This window comes from Oreochromis aureus, linkage group 22, assembly GCF_013358895.1.
Source record: "Oreochromis aureus strain Israel breed Guangdong linkage group 22, ZZ_aureus, whole genome shotgun sequence".
NCBI classification, from domain to species: Eukaryota; Metazoa; Chordata; class Actinopteri; order Cichliformes; family Cichlidae; genus Oreochromis; species Oreochromis aureus.
Genome location: NC_052962.1, coordinates 25,766,442 through 25,784,612, shown reverse-complemented (window position 1 = coordinate 25,784,612; position 18,171 = coordinate 25,766,442). Strand labels below are relative to the sequence as shown.

General features: G+C 40.8%; 1 long non-coding RNA gene across 1 annotated transcript in view; it reads right to left on the bottom strand.

Annotated features, from left to right (window-relative positions):
- LOC120435759 overlaps positions 1 to 18,171 on the bottom strand; it is a 46,459-nt gene that overhangs the window by 7,892 nt on the left and 20,396 nt on the right. The gene's annotated exons all lie outside the window — the stretch shown is intronic.

Sequence of the window (18,171 nt, the reverse complement as noted above, 5' to 3'; positions counted from 1 at the left end):
TGCTCATCTGACTCTAATCTGCCTTGCTTATCTTTTTCAGGGGCTCGCTGAGCGATGTGGCCCTTTTGTGGAATGGATAGATCTACAGATAAAAGACAAGTTTAAAACGCCGGTGACTCAGCCGGGGTGTTGTCAAATAAATTGGGACGACACCTCTTTCGTCCCAGGAGATGCTACGTGCTTCGTTATGGCGAGCTCCGGTGAAGGTGTGGTGTTTCTTTCCTTACAAATCTCACTGTGATTTATGTAGCTTCTTTTTTACTCTCAGTCATCTGATTTTTTTTTTTTTTTCAAATCTCAGCCGCTCTCCTTTAATCAGCCTTTGCTGTGCTTATTTGGAGTAAGTGATTGCTGGTAATGTGGTCTGGCAGTGAAAGGCCAGGGCCCAGGCCCTCACTGAAATCCATAGATTTTCTCACAGCACTATTGCTAGCTCTCTAGGTGTGAGTGATGATCTCCATATGCCCAGGCTAACCCATATACTCACCAATAAGGCTGTGTGTATTAGTCATGCCTGTGTGCCATTATCACCATGTGTCAAGTGCACACCTGATATGTGGTGGGTGTGCGTCTCCAAATACTTGCATGCTTAGGTATGTGTGACTGAGATGGTTAGTGTTCTAGTATACATGTGTGTATGTGCCCTGTAAGGCTACAAGAGCTGGAGCCTCATACATCACTGCCTCACCTTCTTAGTTATGTTAGCTTTTTGCCACAACTGCTCACTGCTGGCTGTTTACACTGACCCTGCTGCACGTCAAGACAACAATTCTTGCCACATACAACAGCTGTAAATGTCACAAACTGCTCAGACAGAGGCGGCTGACAGGAAAAGCAAACAACACAGGCTTTAAAGATAAACACAGAAACTCAGCTTCTAGTTTAGTAGGTGCACCAAGTGTAGGTAAACAATCCTGCAAAAAATGGTGCCTTCATGAATGGGTCTAATGTGTTAGTTCTTCTATCTTGTGGGGTTCCCCAGGGATCTATTTTGGGTCCCTGTTTTATTTATTAACTAAATGCTACCCCTCAGGAAAATCCTGCTGAGACATGGCCTAGATTTTCACTGCTACATAGACTCTATGAACCATTAAAGCCTGGCACTACCGATGTCTCAAATATTAGATCGTTTTCATCTGAAGTTTTGGTAAATCTGTTTCCTGTCTAAGATTCAATGACTCTAAATCTGATGAAATTCTGAAGTAGGCAAATTAAATAATAAGTCATATAACTTCATCTTCCTCCACCCCCAGCACTATCAACACTGAAGATCTTTCCTCTGGTCTGAGTAATCTTTAACTCTGACATAACTTTTGATTTACAGGTGTCTACGTCATAAACACTGGGTCACCAGACCCAGGTACCCTAACAGTCTACAGTTATGCATTTCTGTTTCGTTCAGCTTAGAGAGATATCCAAAATCTGCTCATTCCTGTCTCATTCTGCCCCAGAAAAGGTTATCAGTGTTTTTATTTCTTCCAGACTTGACTACTGTAATGCACTTTTCTCTGGCATCAGTCACTGTGATTTACACAGACTACAGTTATCTTAAAATGCTGAAATCGAAAAAATTGGTGACCACAGTACATCAGTCCTTCCAGTCTATCATTGGCTACCTGGTTTTAGAATGGATGTAAGATTTTATTGCTTGTATTTAAATCTCTATAGGGTCAGGCTCCTGTTTACATTCTAAGCGCTGTCTAATATGAGCTTTCTGATATGGCCTTCATAGTGGTTCCAAAGACTCGTCTGCTCAATAAAGGTGTCCAAGCCTTTGCATCTCGTACCCCACGACTGTGCAAAAGGCCAATTAATGCCTTGTCGATGCTTTTATCTATTTTTCTTTTGTTGAATGTGTGGGATTGATTGTGTCATTTTGTCCCCCTTAGTTTTCACTAATTTGAAATTGCTTTTAATTCTGCAGACCTTTTTTATTTTTTAAATTTCCTTTTCAATTTCGAACTTTCTTTAAAAAGTGCTGTAAAAATAGGAAAATTGAAGTAGAGTAAAATCAGCTAAAACATTCAGGTTTCAGGGTCAAAACTGGCAAAGATGAGGGCTACAAAGGTGCCTTCCTCAACTGCTATCGTTCCTTGGTCCTAGTCTCTCTGTACTGTCTATTATCTTTGTAATTGGTGCTTTTTGGCCCCAATGCTTCTGAAAAATTAAAAATAAAGAAACATCTTCTTAATTTATTGTAACTAGAAGGCTAACTAGCTATCAAATCAAATCAGTTTTATTTATATGGCACTTTTAAAAACAACAGCTGTTGAACAAAGTACTGTACAATAGAATAAAATTCTATAAAATTTTAAAAAGAAAGTAAAATCAAAGATAAGAGAAAAATAAGAATAAAATAATGACAGACTCATACAGAATTAAAAGCCAAGGAGTAAAAATGGATCTTTAGACAGTGTTGAAGAGGTCCTGACATTTAAAGGCAGTTATTCCATAGTTTCGGAGCAGTCGCAGCAAAAGCCTGATCTCCTCTGTGTTTTAATCTAGACCTAGGGACAACTAGCAGCATTTGGTCCACAGACCTCAAAGATCTCCCCGGAGTATACCAATTTAAAAGATCAGAAAGATAAATAGGAGCTAGTCCATGCAATGATTTAAAAACAAGTGTCAAAATCTTAAAATCAATTCGAAAACTAACTGGCAACCAGTGTAGCGAGGCAAGTATAGGAGATATGTGCTCTCGTTTGCGTGTGCCAGTCAGAAGCCTTGCCGCAGCGTTTTGAACCAGCTGTAGTCGGCCAATGGATGACGAGGTAACACCAGAGTAGAGGCTGTTGCAAAGCTAATAGTAGCATCTCAAAAACACCAAAAATCTAAAAAGGTAGGATGCTCAAGTTACTTCTGAGCTTCATGAGCCTCGATCTCAACATTTACATAGCATCCTCCTCTGCACACCCTCCTTCACTTTAATCATCTCCTTTTAATGCACATGTTCAAACCACCCTAAGCTTGCTAACTTTGTATCCAAACCATTCAACCTCAGCTGTTGCTCTGATACACTCACATCTAATCTAATCTATCCTGGTCACTCCCAGTAAAAATCTTCAAATCTGCTTCCTCCAGCTCTGCCTCATGTCTTTTTCATAGTGCCATCATCTCCAAACCATATATCATAAAAGGGGCTCACTATGATCTTGTAAACCTTTCTTTTCACCCTTGCTGCTTTCCTTTTGTTGCAAATCACCAAATCAGACACTCTGCCTGTATGATCTTCACTTCTATTGTGCACTCTGCTGCTTTGGATTTTCCACCTCCAAACACAACAGTATAGAAATCCTCAAACTACCAAACTGAAAAAGGCTCTTCTGAAGAATCTACTCCAGTTCTCAGCAATTCCTGACACTGGTGGTTTGTGGAATAAACAAAATGGGCAGTGTATCAGGAAGTGGAGGGCTAGACTAAACAGCGGTAGGTTAAACAAATCCCTAGCTGGGCAGCTTTCCAGTCCTTCTTTATTGACACTCATGTGGTCGTCAATTGCAATTTTTCCTAATAACATTTAGCATTTCTCCTTTGTAAAATATTATATAATCGGTCCCATGATGTTTCACAGATGTTCACATGATGTGCCCTGGCTGGGCAGCTTTCCAGTCCTTTATTGAGACTCATGTGGTGATCAATTACAATGCCTTCCTAATTACATTTAGCATTTCTCCTCTTTAAATTGTTATGTAATTGATCACATGATGTTCCACAGGAGCAGCGAGGTTCATAACTTTGCTAAAAAAAACCTGCTTTCTCTATTTTGATATCAGGTATCATATAAATGTCTGCTCCTCCATTGTTAAATGATGTGCCTGACCAAGAAACAGTCAGATCACACTGACTCATTTAAGACTTGTTTATAACCTAGAGTAGTTGCAGATTTCAACTGTAAGAGAAAGAGCAGTGGCACTCTGTCCCATCTTAACAGAGGTTGCTTGTGCTTTTGTGTGTGTGTAAGCGACTGTTACAGGCCATGCTATTTCTTGCTCTCTGAGAGCTTTATTCTCTTGCTGCTCCAGACATCACAGGCCTCTGACACCCACGGCTGAGGTTGTGTTTTGTCAGATGCTCCCACCAAGTAGCGCCAGAGTGGCAGTCTCCACACCAACACACGAAAATCACAAACTTCTACTGAGATGAAGCAGCCGCGGAGGTTACGAGAGAAGCAGCAGAGAAAAATGGAAGGCAAAGCAACAGAGACAAGGGCAAGGCTTTTTAATTAGCATGAGCTGGAAAAAATAACACAAGAGCTATTGAGACAGATGCTCACAAGAAGGATAAAAATGTATAAAATAATTTCCTCTCTTCCAGCAATTCACAAGGCTTCCAGACCAAAACTGCCTCTGCTGTTTTTTCCATTTCTTTGTGGCAGCGTTGGTTTATGTTGCGGTCCAGAGACCTTTTCAGTGAGCTGTACGTTTTATTTAAAGACCTGTGAGTGTTTCTGTTCCACATATAAATGTGCACACACACACACTGCAGCAAATGCACTCATATGCAGTCTGTCCAAAGCAAAACAAAAGAAACTTACTTGCGTATGTTCATCTTATAAAAACCAAGCCATGTGTTTGGTGGAGGGGCAATCAGTGGATGTTTATGGGATCAATCAGAATGGCAACTACAGCTAATAAGCCAAACATACTCTCTACACACACACACACTTGGAGTCAAACAAACATGTTCACATGTACACGCATTCATAGAAAAGTGAAACTTAAGCCAGCTCTCACCACCACCACACCCTGAGAATGTGCAGCACTACACTCCGTGCCAGAGACCGCATTTAATGAGACTGCAAGGGACCACTAGCTGAAAAGAGTCTACCTTGAGACAACACACGCACACACACACGAAAACAAACATTAATTAAGGGCGTACATAATTCCTCCGATGGAAAACTATTCCAGACGGGATGCATATCACTACAGAAACGCTTGCCCACAGAGATGCCGCAAAGTATTCCACTATAGAATCCATTCAGCAGGTGGGTACACATCCTACCACAACTAAACCATATAAATAAGAAGCTGCACTCACGCATGTGCTTTTAGTTCTTTTTAATGCAATTTCTTTTCCTGCATAAATATACGGGACTTATTTAAACAACAGGCTTCGGTTCCACTCGCACGTCTATGTTTATATCTTTGTACTGCAATGCATGCACTTGGTGCATCCCAAAAGGTTGATTCTGTTCATCTGGACGTAGCGTTTTCAGTGGGAGAAACGTTTCATCACTCATTAAAGTGTCTTCTTCAGTCTCAGCTGACTGCAGGTTTTCCCCAATCTTATAAACAGTACATTTGCACAATGACTGAAACTAGCACCACTGAAGGAACAATGGGCTGTGAGGTCAGTTCATTGATCATTAAGATGCAAATTGTCATGACCACTGATCAAAGCCCACTGATCAATGGCCATGAGTACCATTGACAGAGAGTTGGGAAATGGCTGCAATCACAGCATTTTAAGATGGTGACAGATGTACCCTTAGGCCCCCTCCTCGATTCAGAGATGGTTTTTCTCTTTTCACATAAATGGCCTCCTTGACTCGCTCAAACCAGCGTTCCTCCCTGTCCAGGATGTGTACATCCTCATCATTGAAAGAGTGTCCACTGCCTGTAGGTGTAAATAGTCACTTAGATAGTGATGAAATGTTTCTGAAAACAATAGAATAGAATCAACCCTTTGGGATTTAATTACCTGGATGATTGAACTTGCATCAAGACATACTTGGTGAGTGTATTTGCATTTGGTGGTAGCTACAGTATCCGAAAGCGGAGAAGTCTATGCAACAGCAAAAAGGTCTGTTAGTTTGCCCAAACTACCTGCAGTTACTTTCTACAAAAGACAACTTTCCTTTGAAAACAGATCAGAGAAGTGAGTTTTGTGGCTCATCCAGAATGTGACAGTATATCCCTGCCACCAGTGTCACACTCTGAATGAGCCGCATACAGTTCTTTGCAGTTTTTAAGTCTTTAGGGTTGCCTCCTAACCTGACATCAATTCCCCCTCCTCCGCTCTCTTTTTCTTCGTCTTTATCCTGTTTTAAATTCCTGTCCCTGAAGTCATCAGAGGTTTGGGCAGACAGCCAGGACAACGAGCAGTGTTTAAATCTGTCTAGTCTCTTCCTGAAGAAGAGATCTGGATCTGCCCTAAAGGCAGACACACACCAATAAAAAAAAAATTAAAAAAAGAGTAGAGAAGTTTCCAGAGCTGACAAATGACGACAACTCAGGCAATGACTCTGCAATGACCAGTATTATTTACTAAGTATGTACAGTTTTTGGATCATTAATATTCATATAACTGCAACTATAGAGCCTCTGATTGTATAGGAGAGGAAGCATTAAAGATGCCCAAAAATACGCAAAGCAGTACTGCAAAACTACTGCGATGTGTATGCATTTTAATGAGATCATTATGGATCCACTGACACTTGGTAAAAGGTGCATTTTGGAGCATTCTCACTTAACAAACACTCCGGCTGAGAGTGAATGCTAAAAAAAGGGAGTGTTACAACACTTTCGGCAGAAAAAGACGAGTTACTATGTTTCCAGTCACAGCTTCTCCTTTCCCAAAAGACTTGACAATAGAGTGAAAGGTTCCAGGCAGACAAAGAAAACTTAAACTGATCTGTAAATTAGCTTGCAGGTCTTATGGTCAGCTTAGCCACGGGGACTGATTTGTGCCAATAAGTCGAAGGCCCGACAGGCTCTCTGCGGGGTACTCGTGTCATTTTCTTACCGCACTGCTCTCTCATTTCCTTCTACTTTTATCATATTTTTTTCCTCCCCGTGTGTTTTAATACTCTGGCTTTTGGATCTTCACTCTTATTACGGTTTATATTTGGCTCCCGCTGATATTTATCATGCCCCAAACACCATCTCTCTCGCTCTCGCTCCTCATTTCCTTGATGAATTGGCAGTCCACTGTAACCCGATCCCTGCCTCCTCCCTGCATACCTGAATAATAACATGAAATGTAGACAGGTCAGTGGGGCTGTGACCTGCTGTGTTCCCTGGGGCGTGACCTCTGTATGACTTCAAGTTACGATCTAAACATAACTCGTGGTGGCACCTTGGAATAAAAGGAGGTCACTGGATTTGCCGGAACACATTGTCAGAAAGCGAAGAAAAGCGTCTGTACCGCGTGATATTTTTAGCCGCAATGTGCCCAAAAATAACCGGCTGTTTTCGGCATCATCCTGCAGCTTTCATTTGATCATTTACGCGTCTTAACACAAAGCACAAGAATGACATCACCCTGTGCCTGGCTGACCATTTATCTCATTATGTCACTGTTTTGATAATGATGCATTTAACTGATTTCTTCTCGAAGACTGACAAATGACTCCTTTGTGTCTTTTAGCTCTTCCTGTGCTGTGACTAATTATGACCCAGACTCAGAGCGTCTCCTCGGCTCCGGCCAGGTTAAACTCTAACCTCTGTGACATCACGGTTAGTGCTATGTTCTCATCAGCTGTTATAAAGATATTATAAAGATATGCTAAGATCAAGGCTTTTTGGTGTGGCCTATATTTGACCTCATGTTAAAGAAAACTCATTAGTGGCAAAAACAAGCTGCTGAAATGCTGCACAGCCGTGTTTCTGTTATCCTGGTGAATATAAGTCCAATATTCACTCTCCTTTAACTCTGTATTGGACTTATAGGGGGAAATCTAGGTCTTAAGGTGCTAAATGCTTGACTGAGTTAATCTAGGTAGAAAACTGGTACATTGATGGGCAAGCAAAACAAAACATAACCCCCAAACCCAGCCATTAAGTCCAATCCTTACTGATTACAGAAGCAATAAGCTGAAAACACATAACACACTCATCTAAGTCCACTGGGGGCCACCTTGCACTGTTGTATTGCACTTAAAATATTGCCCATTTTGTTGTTTATGTCTGAGGACGTGCTATAAATATACAAACAGGTGAAGAAAAAGATTTCTTCTTAATCTACACTTTGATGCCTATAATCTTAGCTCTGTTCTTCTCATCGCATAGCAACAAAGCTGCAAAGCTGCACTCCTACTCCGACATTTTTTTCCCATTTAAAGTAAAAGGTTGTTGTCATCAACTCTTCGTGAACCACGCAGATTTAACTCCTCGCAGTTTTTTCCCCTCCCCCTGTATCTTTCCATCAGCATTTTTAGCCGAACACTTACTGAAGTAATTGTCCACAACTGTCAGATTCAATTGATTTAATTTACAAGGACTTATTGGAACACACAATAAAAACAATGAAAACCATCATCATTACTGGCTTTTATTCAACATTTATTCTTTTTTACCCCAGCTATTTAATAACCATGACGGTTTTATTGCCCTCCCTGCAATGTAATAGTCCTCTCATTGTTCAGAAGCCATGTGGCCTTGGGCTAGTGGGGAGAGCGGTGGGCAGATTTAAAGATGGATCTGGTTGATGTGCGCTGGTAATATAATCTTCTGACGTGCGTCTGTGAAAATGTCACTATGGCCTGGAGCGGCACTGTGTGTACTCAACCTCACAGGTAGTAACTGACAACTCTGGGTGTAATTCAAAAGCACATTTTTAGGTATACATGTTTATTTTTCCAACTTAGGGCTGCGGTGAAAAATTTAACAGCGTCATCAAAAAAAAATAAATGCTGTGTGATTTATTAGCAAATGTATGAAATATTTTACGATACTGTATTTTTCTCTGCTTGTCAAATTCTCATAGAGCATTGTGCTTGGAGCAGTTCTCCATCCTTCAAAAACACTCTGCAGACAAAAAAAAAAAAAAAACTAGGGTACATGCTGGCTAAATGTGTCGCTGCCCTTGACAAATGGCGAGACATTTGGGTTAGCCTTAGAGAATATAAGCATGACAACCTTTAATCGATCTGCGCTTTTTCCTGCAAACATGTGCAGTGAAGCGAGTGCTCAGAATAGATAAGCTGACTTGTCCTGAATAAAACACATGCGCCACCTTGTTCTGACCGAAACTTTCACCTCTCTTTCCAGAGTTTTGTCAGGGTTTACTTTAACGGGCGCTTACATCAACTTTTGACTTCAGCCATAATATAGCCTTTGTTAGGCACACCTGTTCAATTAAACCTGCTCGTTAACGCAAAAATCTAATCAGCCAATCAGAAGGCAGGAACTCGGTGCATTTAGACAACTGATTTAAGCGACTTTGAACGTGTCATAGTTGTTGGTGCTGGTCTGAGTATTTTAGAAACGTCTGATCTGATTTTCTCTCAACCTTCATCCATAGAGCAGCAGTTCTCTGACTGAACATGTCTTGGTGATGTCAGGTCAGAGGAGGAGGAGAATGATCAAGACTGCTTTGAGGAAGGCAAATCAGTACCTCAACCACAACCAAGATATGTAAGAGAGTGCCTTTGAACATACAACAAATTTAACTTTGAAGCACAAGACCACACCGGGTGCTGCACCTACAGCTAAGAACAGTAAAATGTCAAAACAATCCCCACGGGATCCTGCAATTCACATAGTAGGATGGGAATCCGGTGTGAACAATAAGTCTCAGGCCCAGTCTGGTGTGAACAGATGGTATGGATCCATCCTGCCTTGCATCAGTGGCTCAGGCTCCTTTTGATTGGTGGTGATGCTGGTGTAATGGTATCGGGTTATTTTCTTGGCCTGTTAATACCAGCCGAGCATCATTTAAATGCCACATCTCCCCTGAGTACTGCCGCCGATCACGTCCATCCCTTTACGACCACAGCGTGCCCATCTTCTGATGGCTGCTTCCATCAGGATCTGTCACAAAGCTCCAAACAAACTGGTTTCTTGCACATGTCAGTGAGTTCAGTCTACTTAGATCTTATCCCAATAGAGCACCTTTGGGTTGTGGTGGAACGGGAGATTCACATCGTGGATGTACAGCTGACAAACATGCAGCAGCTGTGTGATGCTATCATATCAACATGTAATGGACCAAAATCTGAGGCATGTTTCCACCACCTTGTTGAATCTATGCCATAAAGAATTAAGGCAGATTAGAATTAATGTATAAGTAAAAGATTATCTGGTGAGTGTTTCCATTTTGCTATCTCTCAGTTCGATTACTGTGTAATTTTTCATATGGCAAGCTGTACTTTGAAAATAATGCCCAGTTCCATCCAACAGACAACAGAAAGTGCAGAGTTTGAAACTATATAGTCCTGAAACTGGGGGTCTCTGGGTAAAAAAGAAATACTAGACGCAGTCAAGTGTGCACTCAGTGGCTCACGCAATGTCAAGTGTTGTGATGTACTGCTATTGTCCCATGAGACACAGGACAGTCAGCTCAGTTTGAAGGAACAGGTCAGAGTACATTGTGTGTGGGTGTTAGTAAGTGGACGGTTTGTGTGTCTTTGTGTGTGCTGCTTGCAGGAGAAAAAAAATCTAAAACAAAATTGTACAAAAGCGAGACAGTTTTTCTCTTACGCTGCGTTGACTGAATCTTATATGTTATTTTGAGGAAATTACATATACTAACCTCTCATATGAAAAATGATTTAGGAGAGTAGCTTGATGCAAATGTTTTGAAATAGACATGACAGATTTGAATATCTGAAATACAATATTATGAAAAAAAAATCAGATTCAGATCACAAGATTTGCATTTTGTTTTAGGGGTAAAAAACCTTAAAAGAAGGCAAAGACGTTTAAAAACAGTAAAAGGATAAATATGTTTAGCATTTACATCAATAAGTTCAGATTCATGGGAACTACAAGTGATCTGTATGAGAATCATGATGTTATTAAAAGCGTGAGAACAGCTAATAAATGAACATCGCTGCTGTTCCCAGTGGCCAGTAATAAACTTTTACCCACAGCTTTTAGGGCTTTTCTATACAGGAAAACAGGAGATCTTGTGAAAAAAACAAACATCTTGAGCTTAAGAAATTTGTGTGATCACAGCTTCTGAATATGGCGTACTGAATATGTGCTACAACACATTCAGTACTGCATGAAAAAAAAGGTACTTGCAGAAAAGAGTGATAGTGGTTCATTTCAAAATAGATATCAATATGTTTGCCTAATGATCACCATATGCATTATTAAAGCAATCGCATAGTTTTTCAAAGGTATTACGTGTGATGTTCGTTAACCAGGCAGAGTCAAGTACAATATGTGGGTGGTTATTCCCACTCTGATCATTATTATTTCAAGGCTGTCCTGATGTCAGACTGAATCACTGAACCCTCTTTGATCTAGGCTCTCTGAAGCAGCCCATATGGCTTAACATTCAGGCCGTGTATTTACCTTTCTAACTGAGTTGAAAAATGTCCTCATTAATAACAGTGGATTGTTTTGTCTCTGAGCTGTCTGCCTGGGCTTGGCTAGCTGCTGGTTGCCGAGAAGAGTGTAGTCCATCCACCCAGAGTAGGCCGCAACAGTACACTGGTAGCACATTTAGCAGCGCCGTTAATCTGAATATCAGACGCAAACATTCAGCTTGCATAAGTAGCAGCATGAAAGCAGCTTATATTTTGAAAGAGAAGGAGTGAGTGGGATTGAAACTGTGATCGTGCGTTCGCATGCAAGCCCTCGTGTGCATGCATGCATGCGCCCATATGTGTGCGTTTGGATTTGCCTCAAACATGTGTATCGGTATCCGTGCACAGCTGAGGGAAGGGGAGATTTGTCGGCTTGAATTTCACCGGTTGAACTTTGGAGTCTGATACGTTTGGGTGAGTGAGGTAAATCACATAGAGGGGTGACTGCTGTCAGGAAGGTGACACTTTGAATAGCACCAAGGTTCATGAAGGGAACTCAAAAGGCATGCGGACTGCTACTTTCTCAGTTGTACATAATCAAATCATTTGTATCTTTTTGGTAAATCATTGTCCTCTAATGTATGCTCTGTAATCTCTTCTGAATCAGTGTGGAACCTCCTGTCTAATCTCCTGGACCTATGATTCATTGACTTACTGCTCACTGCAAGGCAGCTTTTTATTATCAGATTTTTTTTCCTTCACTGCATGTTGCAATGGGAGGCTTAATGTGTCTTACTTTGATTAAAGTGTATTTATATCAGCGTGGAATTAAGAGAGACTGAATATGAATTTCAATACAGAGAACCGGCATCTGATCTGTGAGCTGCAGCTGCATACCACAGTGGGATGTAGGCTTAATGCAGCGGGAGGTGCTGGCTTATGAGTTTGCCACGTGGATGTGTTGTGCTCAAGCCACACCATTCACTTTTTTGTATTCATTAAGCTAATATGCGGTGGCCTTCAACTCTCACACACACACCCACCTCTGAAGTTAAGTGTCACTGAGTGTCAACAGACATTGGCATTATTGTCTTTTTCAGGCATGAAAAATTCCGAGCATGTTTCATAAACTTCAGTGTCATTAGTCCCACTGTGCTTAAATATAATTAATTAGAAATGTGATAGCATGTGTTAGCTATTCACCATTTGCATTTACTAAACAGCTTCTACAAATCAGGCACATTATAAAGAATAGCGATAGATTTTGTTTTCTGCATGCTAAAATCAGCAACATAAAAGATGGATGGAGCCAGGGTGCCATCGCCCATCAGTTTTTGACTCTACTTTTTGAAGCTCCAACATTAGTATTAGTTTTATTAAGCAAGAATTTATTTTGGATGCTAATTTATCAGCTAACCAAGCTAATAAGGGTTAGCTGATAAATTAGCATTAGTTTATTAAGCAAGAATTTATCTTGGATGCTAATTTATAAGCTAACGCTTATTAGCTAACCAAGCTAATAAGCGTTAGCTGATAAATTAGCATTAGTTTATTAAGCAAGAATTTACCTTGGACACAAAGGTGGAGTGCTAATTTATCAGCTAATGCTTGTTAGCTTGGGTAGCTACCTACATTTATAAATTGTATGGGTACACATACACATATCAGATAATTAGTGCCGAGCACCAGCTAATTTCTCTATAAGACACTTGCCAAACACAAACAGGTTTGCTTCAGGTTCAGGAAGTACCAGTGATTTTTCCCTGCTTAGCCCTCCTCCACAGACAGATTACTCTTAAAAATCAAACAAACCAATGTCAGTATACATTTTGTATTTAAAACAACATGTTACAGGAGTTTACCAATGATCCCAGCTCTGTTAGACCTTTTGGATCTGTTTACTTGTGGCCTCAGCCTTTGGTAATGGTTTCCGACTGTTATCCATCACTCAGTCACTCATAGATATTTCCACTCAGTGTGATGTTATAAAGTAATTGCCAGTGTGGCTGATCTTCTGACTTGTTTTCTTCAAAACAAGTAGGTGCTATTTGGATTCAAACTGAATGCTTTTTCCAGAATCTGCACTGATTGTTTGACTATAAATGCTGTTATACACTGGCTTCAACAGTACTGCTGATGGCTGCATTGTCTGCCAATAGCACTTGCCAGCTGTACCACTGCCCAGCGCATTACGTGCAGTGAACATTTAGTTCACTGCTGACAGAAAACAATAAATGCAAATCTTTTCAGCACAATCGTGCACAAGACGGCTATTTAGTTCAAGAAAATATTCTGGTTCTGGATAAAAGAACACAAAACTAAGTGTGAAATAAAACAGTGATCTTGTATATCAAAGTCATGTTTTTTATTCACTCCAAACTTCTGAAGTCTGCAGACATTATGGCTCTGTGTCCTTATGTGCTCTTGATTAACTTTAAGCAGCATTTACATTTTAAACAGACACACATCATAACTGGGCATTTGCTGAAATGACGGATAGAGGTTTTCTTGGACAAGCTCATTTCAAGTAGGATGGCAACTTTACTGCAGTCAGCTTGGATTAACAGCAGCTACAATGAATCACAGCAAAAATGTCAAAGCATATCTAAACCACTCTCAAAACTGCTTAAACCACTCCTGCAGCACACTATCCATCAGCAGCCCCTTCTGATAGTATGGCATGGAAGTAATGCATTTAGATGTGCTACACACAAATTATGACTAATGGGAGGAACCAATAGCTGAGAATTAGTTAAGTCAAATATCAGTTTAAGAAGTTGCTGTGAAAAGTTTTGATAAGTTTTGATTTTCTGGTTTGTGTAATTTATTATACCTGATATTAATCCCTCCCTTTAAGAAAAAAACTAATGAGTGAAAAGGAAAAGAGGGCCTGTAGATAATGCTGGCATTCATTTGTTGCGCATGTTATACAATCTGTTTACTGCCTCACTGTGAATGTTAATATAAATGAACTGAAGGCAGGAACAGCTGTAGTTACTTAGCAATGAGAAGCGAGTTCCTGCAGTCACTTACAGGCCTGTGTTCATTCTTGTTGGACATTCAGTAGATACTGTGTCGGTAGCCGTTATAGACAGGTGAGTGGAAACGCATTCCACCAGAATGATTTAGTGCTGCAAAATATCCCAGTGTTGATATGAGTGGATAAAAAGGTTAACTGTTCTAAATAAATAGATGGATAATCAGTTAAACTTGATGCAGTGCTGCACGTGGGGCACGCTTTATTTAACCCATTCCAAATTAGCATCCTTCAGTACGATCACCCACAGAGCTGGATGGTTTGCAGGCGACTGCATCAATATGTACACCAACACTTCATACACTTTTGTTTTGTACTTTAAGCACTCAGATAGCAGTTTAAGATGCTGCTCACGTTAGTATTTTATCTGTACGACCATGTGTGTTTATTCCCACGGTACAGTGGAAGTGAAAAGGAGGACGTCTGTTGCAGTGAAACTGCCATAAAAAAAGCAGAGCTCCAGACACAACATGTCTATGTCGAGCACCCTTGAATGACCCGGTGCACAATGAGCCACAAGTGTGTGTGCGTGGTAACTTGCCCGAGTCTGTACAGTCACTTTATGTGTGGGTGTTCCTGAAATGGGACTTTATTGGTGTCCCTTGGGTACCCATTGGTTTCCTTTGTCTGATCCTTAAGACCCCATGGGAGCTCAGAAGCTTTAGAGTTTGACTGTCTCCTACACTTGCACACATACACAGACTCGCCTGTATAGCGCTGCCATCCACCTCTCGCTCGCCTAATAGACACTACATAAAAGGAATCCCAGTGGGGCCTAAGTGGGCCTCACTATTCATTCACTCCATGTCTGACATCAATAAAATGACCTGCAACCACTCAAACACACCTTTCTGTCACTTCCAATTTCCTGCTTCCTTACCGATGGAACACAGATGACTATGTCAAGACCGCTGCTCTCCGTGGCTTACAAAATATGAGTGAAAGTGCCTGAATTTCAGTTATTTCTTTGTCCATTTTACCTGCAAAATGCAGCAATGGATATTGTGATATTAGGACAACAAGTAGTATAAAAGTGCGATCTTAAACCCATGAGTTATAGGTATAGATAAACCATGGCTTCCCACATCAGATGGTACAAACAGTATTGCCACAGGAAATATTACATTTGCTTGTTAAACGAGTGAAACCAAATGCAAATAAGGGAATGCACATTTGTAAGGGGGAAATAAATCCGTATAAGCTATTGGGTAGGGCTGTTCATATAACGATATATATCGGATGACGATATAAAAACGTCTATCGTTTCATTTTACGCTATCGTTTGTTTCGTGGTGTCGCAAAATAAACTGTTTACGGCAATATTTTTTCGTCGTTTTGATGGTCTCTCTTTCTCTTATATTTAATATAACCACACTACGGACGGACAAGCGCCTGTTTTTATGCGTTGTCGTTAGCAACAACGACGGTAAAAGCATCGCGTGTCCGCTTGTTTATATTCCACATAAACATTTGACAATAAAGCTCAAGATCCTGTTACGACTTTTCAAAATAAACTGAATCACGTGAAAGAGTATGCAGAGTGTTTACGGATGAGAAGCAAAAAAGAGCCGTCAGGTGCTAAAAAAATAAACCTTAGACTCAAACGTTAGAACAGGCTTTTCCCCGCAGCACGCCGTGTAATAAATACTCACAAAGAAAACGGCGGCCGTTACAACTTATGTCTTAAAATGTATCGTTTCATGCATCAGTTTAAACACTCGACTCCAGGTACACGACGCCCAGCTGGAAACACTTCATGCAAGTCGAGCTGCCCGACATTCACAGAATTTACAGAAAATGTTACATTTTTGTGATTTATATCGTTATCGGACGATAGATGTCTTAATATCGGGATATGAGATTTTGGTCATATCGCACAGCCCTACTATTGAGTAAAGGTGAAGGGCCGAAAGATGCCAAGTGAAATGCCTGAAAAAAGTTCAACTGGTCCTTTTTGATCAGTCTGTGCTTTTTATTTATTTTTTTCTTGTTTCTTTAAAGGCTAATTTCAGTTACCTCCTTTTTATGAACTATAAACTTACATGAGAGCATATGTGGGGCTGATTTCGCATTAGTCAGTTGAAACCCGATCACTTGAGAGCCGATATGACAGCATCTGGCATTTTCCACACTGGCCTGACAGAGCGGGTATATTCGATTTAGCAGCTTTTCCTTCTGGATGATCAAAAGTTACTAGTGAGAACAGATGGGAACAGGAGAAGAAGATAAAGAAAAAGAGGAGACTCCAATAAATCCGTTTAAATAGACTGCGTTTTTGGGGGGATTCATGCAAGTAGGCAGCGAGCGCCTCAGCTGCCACCTGCCCTGATGGGGCTTCTTATTAAGGACTTGGCTCAGTTTGGCAGGTGCACTGAAGAAACAGACAGAGGGCTAAATAATAGTGAAAGGTGTTTGTCTTCTCTCCCACCCACCCCCCTTTTGGAGCATAGCTAAAATTCATAACAGGAATCCCATTATGTTATCAGTGTTGTATAACGTCGACAACGCCATTCCTGTGACAGGTGTGTAATCTCACCAAAAGCGTTTTGACAGTCCATCAAACCACAAACGCCAGCTAGAGCCTGATCCTTTCGGCTTCATTTTGAATGTCATTCTGTTTTGATTTTAATCTGGTATATGAAAGCCCCGCCTGCACCACCGCCACACACCAATGTGCAAACACCCAACATTCAAAAGCACACAAACACTCATATCCCTCCCACCCCACCGTCACAGAGGCTCCGTCTCCCTCCCACCAAGCATTCTCCTCCTGGAGATTTTATTGCTATCCTCACCTGGCAGGGCGACATCATGATCTATTTTCAGTATTTGTCCATCTCCTAGAGAAGTAATCACCTTAGCTCTGCCGTAGCAAACACTGCTGTCAGATGAATGATATTGAAGCTGTAACAAGAATCCGCAATGGCCCCGCTATTCAACAGCTGAAGCAGGAGCCTCCGCTGCTTTAGCTTTGGAGATTGCATTCAGAAATGGCCACATACATCTCATTAAAGAGTTCTCAAACGGAACAACAACCCTGGATTTACAATGTCGAATGCACCGGGCTGCAGCTTCTCTTTGGAAAATATTCTTTAATGAACAAAAATGAGCCAAGACTGCAAAACAAGCCCGACCCCTGCTCCCTTCGAGGCCGACATCAATACGGATTTGTCCCTGAATACTGGCTCACATACTCAAACTCACGGTATTTTCTAATAGGAGGTTGTTAAATTAAACGTTACAACAAAATATAAAACATTTCAATTTAGGAAACATGTTTGTTCATTACTTCTGCATTAACTGAAAAATCAGCTAACAAAGCAACTGTGTTAGCTTTACTTTAATGTGAAAATTTCCATTGTTCACACACGTATACGTAAACAAAGACACTAAATCCACTAACAGGCGAGTGGAATAATGATCATTTTCTCAATTTAACATTCTTCCATGAAACCGTGGGCCTACTTTGACATATACCACCCAATTAAAAATTGTTTCTCCCCGAGCAGGAAAAATCACTCCACCGTACTGCAAAAACTACCTGCAAAGAGCCCAAAATAATAACTTGGATTCCAACCTCCCCAGATTCCAATCTGCAGAATGTGCCAAAACAAGCCTGATCCATGGAGCATCCACCCAGCAACCTACAGGACCCAAAGGATCTGCTGAAAGGAACATTCCAGAGCCACATATCAAAGAACACCTCACCTCGAAAGGCCCTGTGTCGATGCTACAGGGCCTCAGAGACGTTTTCAGAACCTGAATCCGATTTTGTTTCGCCAAGCATGTTGCACAAACAAGGAATTCTGTTCTAGCACAAAGGTTATGCCGCCCGTGTACATAAGACAATTTTCCATAGACGAGATAGTATATATAATATATAACAAATAAATACATTTTGGCCGGACAATAGGAACAACAGGGACGTATGATG